The sequence below is a fragment of the Pongo pygmaeus genome, chromosome X (assembly GCF_028885625.2).
Source record: "Pongo pygmaeus isolate AG05252 chromosome X, NHGRI_mPonPyg2-v2.0_pri, whole genome shotgun sequence".
In the NCBI taxonomy this organism is placed as follows: domain Eukaryota; kingdom Metazoa; phylum Chordata; class Mammalia; order Primates; family Hominidae; genus Pongo; species Pongo pygmaeus.
This window is the reverse complement of record NC_072396.2, coordinates 17,388,402-17,400,669: the sequence shown is the minus strand read 5'-3', so window position 1 is coordinate 17,400,669 and position 12,268 is coordinate 17,388,402. Positions and strand designations below refer to the sequence as shown.

The window sequence follows — 12,268 nt, the reverse complement described above, 5'->3', positions numbered from 1 at the left end:
CCAGCCTGAGCAACAAGAGTGAAACTCCATCTCAAAAAAAAAAAAAGAAAGAAAGAAAGAAAAGAAAAGTCAAACACACCATTGTGCTTTCTTTTTAAAAAAGAGATGGAATAAGTCTCAAAAAAGACAACAAATTTTTTTTCATATATATCATGCCTTATCAACAAATGTTTGTAGTCAAAAGACCAGAAAAGCTAAGACAGAAAAGGAAAATAAAAATTGAGGTAGGAAAGGCAGCTTTTACTAAAACACCAGAGTAAGTTAGTTAAACCACAGGATCCTCAGGTTCAGAAAGGACAGAGCCATAGTGCATGTTGGTTAATTCCTACCTGGAGTTCAAGTCCAACAGAACTTATGTCTTACCTGGAGGGACTTAGCTGAAACAGAATTTTTTGCACTAGTTAGGTTGTCTGGGCAGACATCCTCTTTGGCAGGGTGGGGACAAAAGGGGGGTCTTACTTTTTAAATTGAAGTATAATTGACATAAAACATATATAGTTTTTGTTTTGTTTTATTTTGTTTGTTTGTTTGTTTGTTTGGAAACAGGGTTTCGCTCTGTCACCCAGGCTTGAGTGCAGTGGTATGAACACGGCTCATGCAGCCTTGACCTCCCAGGCTCAATTGATCCTCCCACCTCAGCCTCCCGAGTAGCTGGGACCACAGGTGCATGCCACCATGCCCAGATAATTTTTGTATTTTTTGTAGAGACGGGGTTTCCCCATGTTGCCCAGGCTGGTCTCAAACTCTTGACCTCAAGTGATCTGCCCACCTCGGCCTCCTAAAGTGCTAGCATTACAGGCATGAGCCACTGCACCTGACCTACATAGATCTTAAGTATACAGTTCTATGGGTCTTGGCAATTATGTATTTGTGTAACTGATACCAAAATCAAGACCTAGAATATTTCATTTTTTGTTTTCTGAGACAGGGTCTTGCTCTGTCACCCAAGCTGGAGTGCAGCAGCACCATCATAGCTTACTGCAACCTCTGCCTCCTGGGCTCAAGTGATCCTCCCACCTCAGCCTCCAGAGTAGCTGGGACTACGTGCATACCACCATGCCTGGCTAATTTTTTGTATTTTTTGTAGAGACGAGTTTCACCATGTTGCCCAGACTGGTCTCAAACTCCTGGGCTCAAGCGTTCCACCTGCCTTGGCCTCCCAAAATGCTGGGATTTTAGGCTTGAACCACTGGGCCAGGCCGATGTAGACTATTTCTTCCATCTTAGAGGTCCCTTTTGCCTCTTTCCAGTCAATCCCCATGTACCTACCTTCCCCACCCCTGCAAGTCCCTCCAATTACTTTCTGGATTTTATCACTATAGGTTAGTTTTGCTTGTTCTAGAATTTCACTTACATGGACTCTGACAGAATGGCTTTTTTCATTCAACATGATGTTTCTGAGACTCATTCATGTTGTTGCATGTGTCCTATTTATTTCCTTTTTATTACTCAGTAGTATTCCATTGTATCAATATGCTGCTATTTGATTATTAATTCTCCTGCTGATGGATATTTGAGTTGTTTTCAGTTTGGGGCTCTTAGGAAGAAAGTTGCTAATGAACATTTTTGTGCGAGGTTTTTTGTTTGTTCGTTTGTTTGTTTTTGACAAATGGTTTCATGACTCATGAGAAAATACCTAGGCGTGGAATTCATGGGTCCTAGGGTAGATGTAGGTATAACTTTATAAGAAACTGACAAAAATTGTTGTACCTTTTTTTTTGTGTGTGTGACAGAGTCTTGCTGTGTCGCCCAGGCTGGAGTGCAGTGGCACTATAGAACTCAGCTCACTGCATCCTCCACCTCCTGGGTTCAAGTGATTCTCCTGCCTCAGCCTCCCAAGTAGCTGGGATTGCAGGTGCCCACCACCACGCCTGGCTAATTTTTGTATTTTTAGTAGAGACAGGGTTTTGCCATGTTGGCCAGGCTGGTCTCAAACTCCTGACCTCAGGTGATCCATGTTGTACCATTTTAAGTTCCTACCAGCAGTTCAAGAAAATTCCAGTTGCTCCACATTGTTGCCATGACTTGGCATCGTCAGCTTTTCAAAATTTTAGCCACATAGTGGTATCTCAACTGGGTTTTAATTCCATTTCCGCGATAACTAACGATGATGAGCACTGTTACATGTACTTCTTGGACATTCCTATGTCTTCTTTCATGAAGTGTCTGTTTTTAATGCCTTCTATCTGCCTTTTTTTTTTTACAGCCTGCATTAATTTCCCTTAAAGAAGCAGTTCTCCAAGTCTGCTGCCTGGAAGAGTTCTGTGATGAAACAGATCAATTCAAGCAATACATTTAGCCAAAATAGCTTTCTATGCTGGTCCAGTTTCACCGTTAAAAAGCAAATATGCTTGCTGACATAAATTGGTATAACCTTCCCAAAGTAAAATGCTGACTCTAGCGTTTTACTTCCAACTTTGGGGTATGTATGTACTATAAGCAGTTTCACCACAAGCATGACCACTATAGACTATGGTCTATTATAAATAATGTTTCAAAAAAACCAATGTATTTGCTTTTAAATGAACTCTAGCCTGGGGCAACATTGAAAATCATTAGTATTTCTATTCTGAAAAAAAGAGGCTGAGGCAACAAGCATAATCAATAATTAATAATCAATGAGTCTTAAAATACTTTAGAATGATTGGCATAAAATATACTGTAAGAGCTCATTAAAAGATAAATGAGAAAACTTCATTTTCACCCACTACAAAGTGTTTCAATAAAGAATTAAAATCTTACAGAGAGGAAGTCGTGGTCTTATGAGGTAGGTTTACAGCAGTTCATCTAACTTTCATGTTGGCTATCACTGGTGACACTAGCTTCATCTTTGTACTTAAGGATTAATCAGTTTGAATGCTTGATTATTCCGTCTTTGCTGGTGAAGACTTATTAAATGGCACTTTTATATGCTATAAGGAACTTAGTATTACTGAATGTAATCATAAATATGACGTTAGGGTGTGATACAATGGCCATCAGGTGAGTCTCATTCCACTTGACCGAAAAAATAATCTCTTTTCTTCTCCTGTATCCATTGCATTATGCTCACATTACAACATTTCAAAGTTTTCTGATTTTTGCCCACTGTTCTTATATTTGAACTTTTATTTTCTGTGCTTTTGAGTACTGATGCCAATTTGTCCCTATTTCACAATAGCAATTTGCCTGATCTAGAGTATTTTAGGCATATTGTACTGAGTCACCTCAGCCGGAACATCTCAAACCTTAGTGTGCATAGGAATCACTTGGAGTTCTTGTTAAACTGCAAATTCTAATTCAGTAGGTCGAGGGTGGACCCTGATTCTGCATTTCTAACGCTTTCAGGGTACACCCATTCTGCTCACCAGGGAGCCCACTTTAGTAGTAAGGGACTATAGAATAATTGCTGTCACCATTTTGACTGATATTCAAATGTAATTTACCATTAAAACTTTTTTCAGACAGGGTCTTGCTCTGTCACCTAGGCTGGAGTGCGGTGGTGAGATTTTTGCTCACTGCAATCTCCACCTCCTGGGCTCAAGTGATCCTCCCACCTCAGCCTTCTGAGTAGCTGGGTGCATGCTATCACACTCAGCTAATTTTTGTAATTTTTGTAGGGACTGTTACGCCATTACTCAAGCTGGTCCCAAATTCCTGTGCTCAAGTGAATCACCAGCCTCAGCCTCCCAAAGTGCTGAAATTACAGGCTTGAGCCACCACGCCCAACCAAAACATTTTTATTGATCACAATAATTGCACTTATTTATGGGATGGGTCCATGTGATATTTTGATACACGCATACAATGTGTAATGATCAAATCAGGGTATTTAGGTATTTGATACATACATACAACGTGTAATGATCAAATCAGGGTATCTATCACCTCAAATATTTATCATTTCTTTGTATTGGGAACACTTCAAATCTCTTCTAGCTATTTTGAAGTATAAAATAAATTACTGTTAACTGTATTAGGCTGTTCTTGCATTGCTATAAAGAAATACCTGAGACTAGGAAAAGAGGTTTAATTGGCTCACGGTTCTGCAGGAAGCATGGTGCTGGCATCTGCTTGGCTTCCAGTGAAACCTCAGGGAGCTTTCAATCATGGCAGACGGTGAAGGGGGAACAAGCATGTCACATGGCAAAAGCAGGAGCAAGCAAGAGAGAGTTGGGAGAGAGTTGCCACATGCTTTTTTCTTTCTTTGGAGAAGGAGTCTCGCTCTGTCACTGAGGCTGGAGTGCAGTGGTGCAATTTGGGCTCACTGCAACCTCCATCTCCCGGGTTCAAACAATTCTCCTGTCTCAGCCTCCCAAGTAGCTGAGACTACAGGCACATGCCACTACACCCAGCTAATTTTTTGTATTTTAGTAGACACGGGCTTTCACCATGTTACCCGGGCTGGTCTCGAACTCCTGAGCTCAGGCAATCCACCTGCCTCGGCCTCCCAAAGTGCTGGGATTACAGGAGTGAACCACCACACCCGGCCAGCCACATGCTTTTAAACAAAGCATCTCATGTGAACTCAGAGCAAGAGCTCACATATCATGAAGGGGATGGCCTAAGCCATTCATGAGGGATCTGCCCCCATGATCCAATCACCTCCCACTGGCCCCACTTCCAGCATTGGGGATTACAATTCCACATGAGACTTGTGTGGGAACAAGTATCCACACTATATCATTAACTACAGTCACCCTGCTGTGCTGTGGAACACTAGAACATATTCATTCTATCTAACTGCATTACAAGTTTTTAGCTACACAAATATTGCATCATGGCAGGTGATGTACTTTGCCTGCCTAACTGCCATCTCATCCCCACCTCCTCCACAAACCTTCTGTTTATTGATACAACTCCCATTTTATTTAGGGAACAATCTGACATTAGCTATTATGCTCCTCTTATCCACTTTACCAGACCCCCTGCATCTAATAATGGCCACGTTACCCAACACTGGCCAACAAAATGAAGGGAAGAATTCTCCTAGGACGCTTCTGGGAAAGCTTTTATTTTCCTGCTGAAAGAGACTGTAATTTAAAAAACACCACCCTCCCCCCACTTTTTTTTTCTTAGAGACAGTATCTTGCTCTGTCACCCAGGCTGGAGTGCAGTAGCATGATCATAGCTCAGTGCAGCCTCAAACTCCCAGGCTCAAGTGATCCTCCTGCCTCAGCCTCCCAAGTAGCTGGGACCACAGGCATGCACCACCATGTTGGGCTAATTTTTTATTTTTTATAGAGACAGGGTCCCACTATGCTGCCCAGAATGGTCTCAAATTCCTGAGCTCAAGTGTTCCTCCCACCTCAGCCTGATTACAGGCATGGGCCACCACACTCGGCCGGGTTTATATATATTTTTAAAAGAAAAGGCCACCCATATGTTCTGAGGATCCTGGAAAACATTGGGATAGGTCCAGAAGTTAAAAACAAACAAAACAAAAATAAGCACCTATCAAAATATCACATTACTTTATCTTCTTAGTCCAATTTAAATACCATTTTTTTTAAGTTCTCAGATGTTCTATGGAATGGGGAAGCTCCTGACCAAAGTCTTCTGGCTTATGTTTTAAAAACTGTCACCAAAGAAAATGTTAGCTTTGCAAAGCCAACCACAAGCTGAAATGCAAGAAGAAATGAGAACTAAGACATTTAGGGTGTTAAAAATAGAAATTATAACTAGCAATAGTATCACCCTGCTTCCTGGGCTTTTTGTTTCCATTTCTTTCACAAACATAATTATGAAAAATATTTAAGCTGTTAAAATTTTTTGAGATGATTGATTTTCTGAATTTAAATGTTGTTATAACTCTTAATGGGTGTCCATTCTAAAGAAACTTGACAAAGTTTAAAATTTTCTACCTACGTAATGATTTCTACATTTAATATGTCAAGCTGAGTTTTGTTTCTGTCAGGGCTGCAAAGCTATATATTTCTTTTTTTTTTTTTTTTTTCTGAGACAGAGTCTCACTCTGTTGCCCAGGCTAGAGTGCAGTGGTGCGATCTCGGCTCACTGCAACCTCCGCCTCCCAGGCTCAAGCAATTCTCCTGACTCAGCCTCCCGAGTAGCTGGGATTACAGGCACTTATCACCACGGCCCAGCTAATTTTTGTATTTTTAGTAGAGACAGGGTTTCACCATATTGGCCAGGCTGGTTTTCAACTCCTGACCTCAGGTGATCCACCCACCTCAGCCTCCCAAACTGCTAGGATTACAGGCATGAGCCACTGTGCCTGGCCCAAAGCTATATATTTCTGTTTTCAGTGTTAAGTAGTAGTAGGTTTCTTTCTCACAAAGTTTGCTATGAAGTTTTCAGTATTTCAAGCTTGTTGTTTCACAAAGCGAATAAAATGGGGGAAGTTGGAGCAAGATGGTGGAATAGGACTCTCCAATGACTGCCCCACCACCACCTCTGCCAAAACATCAATTTGAACAACTATCCGTGCATGAAAATACTGGCCGGGCGTAGTGGCTCACGCCTGTAATCCCAACACTTTGGGAGGTCGAGGTGGGCGGATCACCTGAGGTCCGGAGTTCGAGACCAGCCTGACCAACATGGTGAAACCCCGTCTCTACTAAAAATACAAAAATTAACCAGGCATGGTGGTGGGCGCCTATAATCCCAGCTACTCAGGAGGCCGAGGCAGGAGAATTGCTTGAACCTGGGAGGCGGAGGTTGCAGTGACCCAAGATCACGCTACTGCACTCTAGCCTGTATGACAGAGCAAGATTCCATCAAGGAAGGAAGGAAGGAAGGAAGGAAGGAAGGAAGGAAGGAAGGAAGGAAGGAAGGAAGGAAGGAAGGAAGGAAGGAAGGAAGGAAGGAAGGAAGGAAGGAAGGAAGGAAGGAAGGAAGGAAGGAAGGAAGGAAGGAAGGAAGGAAGGAAGGAAGGAAGGAAGGAAGGAAGGAAGATATGAATATAAGAAAGATATAGTCCCTACCTTTGAGGATCTTAGAGTCTACCAAAAGGGAGATGGGCACGTTAACAAATGAGCACTAAAGTTATTTAGGTGCAAAATTAAAAATCTGGGCTGGCACCGTGGCTCACACCTGTAATCCTAGAACCTTGGGAGGTCGAGGCGGGAGGATTGCTTGAGTCCAGGAGTTCGAGACCAGCCTGGGCAACATAGCAAGATGTTAAAAATAAAAATTTAGCCAGGCATGGTGGTGCGTGCCTGTGGTCCCAGCTGCTCAGGAGGCTGTGGAGGGAGGATCACTTGAGCCTAGGAGGTTGAGACTGCAGTGAGCTGTGATCACGCCACTGCACTCCAGCCTGGGTGACAGAGCAAGACCCTGTCTCAAAAAACAAAAACGAAAAAAACTGCATGTGGCTCTATGACTTCCAAAGAAATGAATGTTCAATTCTATCCAAAGCAGAGGGTAGGCTTCTTTGAGGAGGTAAATCCTGTTGTGTCTCTAAAGATGTTCAAAGATCAATGGTGGGTTAGTCTGTGGGACTCAGGGTGGGGGATTATATGCGAGTTGAACCAGCAGGAGCAACGATACAGGGTGTGAAACAGCAAGGTGCATTCCCCATTAAAAAAGCTCTGTGTGCCCATTCTCTATAGTTTTGAGGTGGGGAGAAGGCATTATAGTGAGATAACATGTAGCAGGTAGTCATGTATCACAGCTAAGGACTTTGAACTTTATCTTAGAGGGACGCAGAAGCCATGGGCTGGCCATTTTTATTTATTTCCTAGCCTAAATCATCCTGATTCTGAGCAGCTACTATGGTCTATGATTACTGCAATAGACTGTTTTCAAAATGGTACCATCATTCCCCTCCCTATATCCCTGCCTTGGGTAGTTCTCTTCACTCTGACCCTTGAGCTTGGCCACGTGACTTGCTTTGGACAATGGGGAAATAACAAACATGACACTTGGAAAGTGCTTGCACTGCAGTAATAAAGACACTATACACTATGATCCAGCAATAGGACTCCTTTGTATTTGATGAGTTGAAAGCAGGTCCACAGCAAACCTGCACAGAAATAATAAGAGTATATAAGGAAATTGGGAGAAACTAACAAACAAATGAACTAAATGTAAGACATTGACTGGAAACTGTTTCACAGAAGTTCAAAGACTATACATGAAAATTTATTAACCTCATAGTTAATTAGTAAAAACCAATATAAAAACACAAGACGATCCCATTTCACATACACTAGATAGACAAAAATAATTCATTAAAACATTAGATCGTTCCAATGTTGCCAATTATATGGAATAAATAGACACATGTGCAAGAATGGTGGAAGGGTCAACTCATACACTGTATTAGAAATTACTGGTAATCTTGAAGTTTCCCAGAACCTACAACCCAGCAAATTTTCTCTAATGTAGAAAATTTGTTATGTATAGGCACTTGCAAACTTAAGTATGATTCGAGTAACATTTTTCATAAGAGAAGAACATAAAATCAAAGAAAGCCAAATACTATAATAAATGGAATGGATGAGCAAATTGGGTTGTCCAAGACTCAGACACCAGCAGGTGTGAAATATCCTAGGGGGAAGAAAACAAAGGGATGCCAATCCATTTACTTCCTTTCATGGAAAGTGCAAATGAGGCAACATTAAATAAAACACTGCTTGGTGATAAATAGTGGATAGTAAAGCCATAAAAAATATCCACAGAATGATAGATAGTGGTCACCTCTGATGACAGAAGGCAAATGAAGTCAGGGTAGAGCACCACAGGGAGACTACGAAATGCCCAATGTCTGTTCATTACTGTGAGCCTCCAGTCTAAAGAATTTTATATGATGTTTACTAAATGTAAAACAGAATATTTTATGCATTTTTCTGAATAAGATATAATTTATTATACATATAGGCCAGGCACAGTGGCTCATGCCTTTAATCCCAACACTTTGGGAGGCTGAGGCAGGCGGATCACCTGAGGTCGGGAGTTTGAGACCAGCCTGACCAACATGGAGAAACCCTGTCTCTACCAAAAATACAAAATTAGCCAGGCATGGTGGTGCATGCCTGTAATCCCAGCTACTCGGGAGGCTTGAGGCAGGAGAATTGCTTGAACCTGGAAGGCGGAGGTTGCAGTGAGCCGAGATCACGCCATTGCACTCCAGCCTGGGCAACAAGAGCAAAACTCTGTCTCAAAAAAAAAAATTATTACACATATATAAAGAATGACTTAAGCACTAAAACTATAATTTATTTATTTATTATTTATTTATTTATTTGAGACAAAGTCTCACTGTCGCCCACACTGGAGTGCAGTGGTGCAATCCTAGTTTACTGCAACCTCCGCCTCCCAGGTTCTAGCGATTCCCCTGCTTCAGCCTCCCCAGTAGCTGAGATTACAGGCGTGTGCCACCACGCCTGGCTAATTTTTGTATTTTTAGTAGAGACAGGGTTTTGCCATGTTGTCCAGGCTGGTCTCAAATTCCTGACCTCAAGTGATCCAGCCGCCTCAGCCTTCCAAAGTGCTGGGATTACAAGAGTGAGCCACTGCACCTGGCTAAAAACTATAATTAAAAAAAAGAAAGTCCTTGCACTTTGGGGTTGTTCCTGGGACCCATGCGGTCATCATCTTGTGGACAAGGTCAGGATGCCCTTCCAGAGACATGTAATCCAGTCACCTTCATCACTCTAGCCAACAGCCAGCACCCACTCCAGATATGTGAGTAATGCATACTACATCAATCATTTCTATTAATGCATAATCGTTAGGGAAACTCAGAATGCTAGAAAGAAGGAGGCATGTCACTCATAATTATACTACCTAAATATAACTACTATAAGCTTTTTTAGTATTTTTATTTCCAATCTTTTTTTTTTAAGTTTTTTGAGACGGAGTTTCACTCTTGTTGCTCAGGCTGGAGTACGGTGGCGCAATCTCAGCTCACTGCAACCTCTGCCTCCTGGGTTCAAGCGATTCTCCTACCTCAGCCTCCCAAGTAGCTGGGATTACAGGCGCCCACCACCACACCCGGCTAATTTTTTGTATTTTTAGCAGAGACAGGGTTTCACCATGTTGGCCAGGCTGGTCTCGAACTCCTGACCTCAAGTGATCTGCCCGCCTCAGCCTCCCAAAGTGCTGGGATTACAAGTGTGAGCCACCGCGCCTGGCCTATTTCCAATCTTATCTGCCCAGATTTCTCTATATGGTTATAATCAATATATATGGACAGTTTTGCAGCCCGCTTTTTAATTTGTATTAAACAAGTATATTTTCGGCCAGGCACAGTGGCTCACACCTATAATCCCAGCATTTTGAGAGGCTGAGTCAGGCAGATCACTTGAGGTCAGGAGTTCGAGACCAGCCTGTCCAACATGGCGAAACGCCATCTGTACTAAAAATACAAAAACTAGCCAGGTGTTGTGGCAGGTGCCTGTAATCTCAGCTACTCAGGAGGCTGAGGCAGGAGAATCGCTTGAATCCAGGAGAAGGAAGTTGCAGTGAGCCGAGATCGTGCCACTGTACTCTAGCCTAGATGACAGATCAAGACTCTGTCTCTACAAAAAAAAAAAAAAAAAAAAAAAAAATTATATTTTCGTATATGTTACACTTTAAATATACCATGTTTAATGGCTGGGTAATAGCCCATCTGATCCGGCAAATGAACTATAATTCCTTTGCTGTTGTTGAAAAATTAGGTATATGATGTAATAAACCTTTAAAACCTTTAAAAGTAGGCACCCTGGTCAGAGCAGACCTGGGGACCTGTGAGCCCTGCACCCAGTTAACCGCTGAAGGGGTTGGCTCAGGCTACCAGCCCCTTTGGTGAGAACTCTGCCTGGGGCTCCGCTGTTGGTTCTGAATCATGGAGGTGAAGAGGACTTCTCTAGCCAGGTGACGTTCTTGTTGAAAGCCATAGTCTACCTCAATCGGCTCTTCCTGCAAACTGTCTTTAAGAGAGGTGCCTGCCCCCACTGATCCAGGAGCTAGGGTGTAGCAGCTTCCATGGATAGGGAGGTGGGCCCTCTTGTGACCTTTGTGTGGAAGGCAATGTTGACTATGCTTCTGCACTGGCAGGCATCGCCTTCCACAATGAAGGGCGCTGGTTGAATGATCCAGCCACAAGACCCTCGTGGTGCTGAGCTGGACCTACTACCTCAGAAGAGTGGCTCCCACAGCACTGGCAACAGTACTTGACATACGGTTGTCCAACTGGAGCTTCACAATAACCAAATCTTTAGCTGTCCTCTTCATCGTCAATCTTCTCTCTGATCTCCAAGCTGGAGAAGCTGCAATGGCACTGATCCTTGTGATCCTCCTCATCACCAGGGGTCTCTTCATCTTCACCTTCAAGTCCACACAGCCCAATGTGGAGGGCTTCGCCTTGGTGCTGGAGACCTTGCTCATTGGTGGAATTCGCTGAACCCTCACCCGGACATTCCTGCAGAAGGCTGATCTTGGCTTCCAGGACTCCATCGACAGTACGTTCCACCTGCAGCCACTCACGTTTCTGGGGCTTTTCCCTCTCTTTGCTGTATGTGAAAGTTGCCATTTGTCCACATCTGGGGAAATATTTCATTTCCAGGATACAGGGCTGCTCCTGGGGTACTTGGGAGCCTCTTCCTTGGTGGGCGTCTCACCTTTGGTTTGGACTTCTCTGAGTTCCTCCTGGTCTCCAGACCCTCCAGCCTCACTCTCTCCATTGCTGGCATTTGGAAGGAAGTCTGCACTTTGCTGTTGGTAGCTCATCTGCTGGGTGATCAGATCAGCCACCTGAACTGGCTGGGCTTCCTTCTCTGCCTCTTGGGAATATCCTCAAAGTCCTGCACTCCAGAGATGATGACAGCTCTGAACCCTTGAAGGGGCTGGGCTCCAGTTCCCACCTGGAGCCACTGCCCTGAAGCGGCCAGCAGGAGGAAGATGACAATGGGGAGGAGGAGTACTTTATGGCCCAGAGGCAGCAGTGACCAGCCAAGGGGAGCAGCTTGAAAGCAGGCCACTCCCCACTAACTCTTGGCAGTAGCTCAGGGGACCTGGGTGGCTGGCTCTTCATGGCAGCTGGGAGCAGTGGACCGGGAGTCACCAGGGCATGACCATGTGGTGTGGCCAGGTCAGGGACTTGTGGCTCCTGCCCCTCGCTTTGGAGCATGGTCAAACAGAGAGGGTGAGCACCAGGCCAGCTTGGGGCCAGCCAGAGCTGGGCCCAAGCTGTGCTAGAATCACAGCAGGAGATGGGAGTGGGCTGGTTCTCCTCAACTATTTCCCAGACTCTGACAGCCAAGTCTCATTTCTGCGGCTTAGCAGCTTTCTAAGGGGACTGGGTTTGGACAGCAGAGCAATTGGGAAGGGGATCTGGAGAGGC

The 12,268-nt window shown here is 43.8% G+C and overlaps 1 pseudogene; it reads left to right on the top strand.

Annotated features, from left to right (window-relative positions):
* The first annotated feature begins 2,971 nt into the window (after positions 1-2,971).
* Positions 2,972-11,873, top strand: LOC129025431 (solute carrier family 35 member C2-like; annotated as a pseudogene).
* Positions 11,874-12,268: the final 395 nt, after the last annotated feature.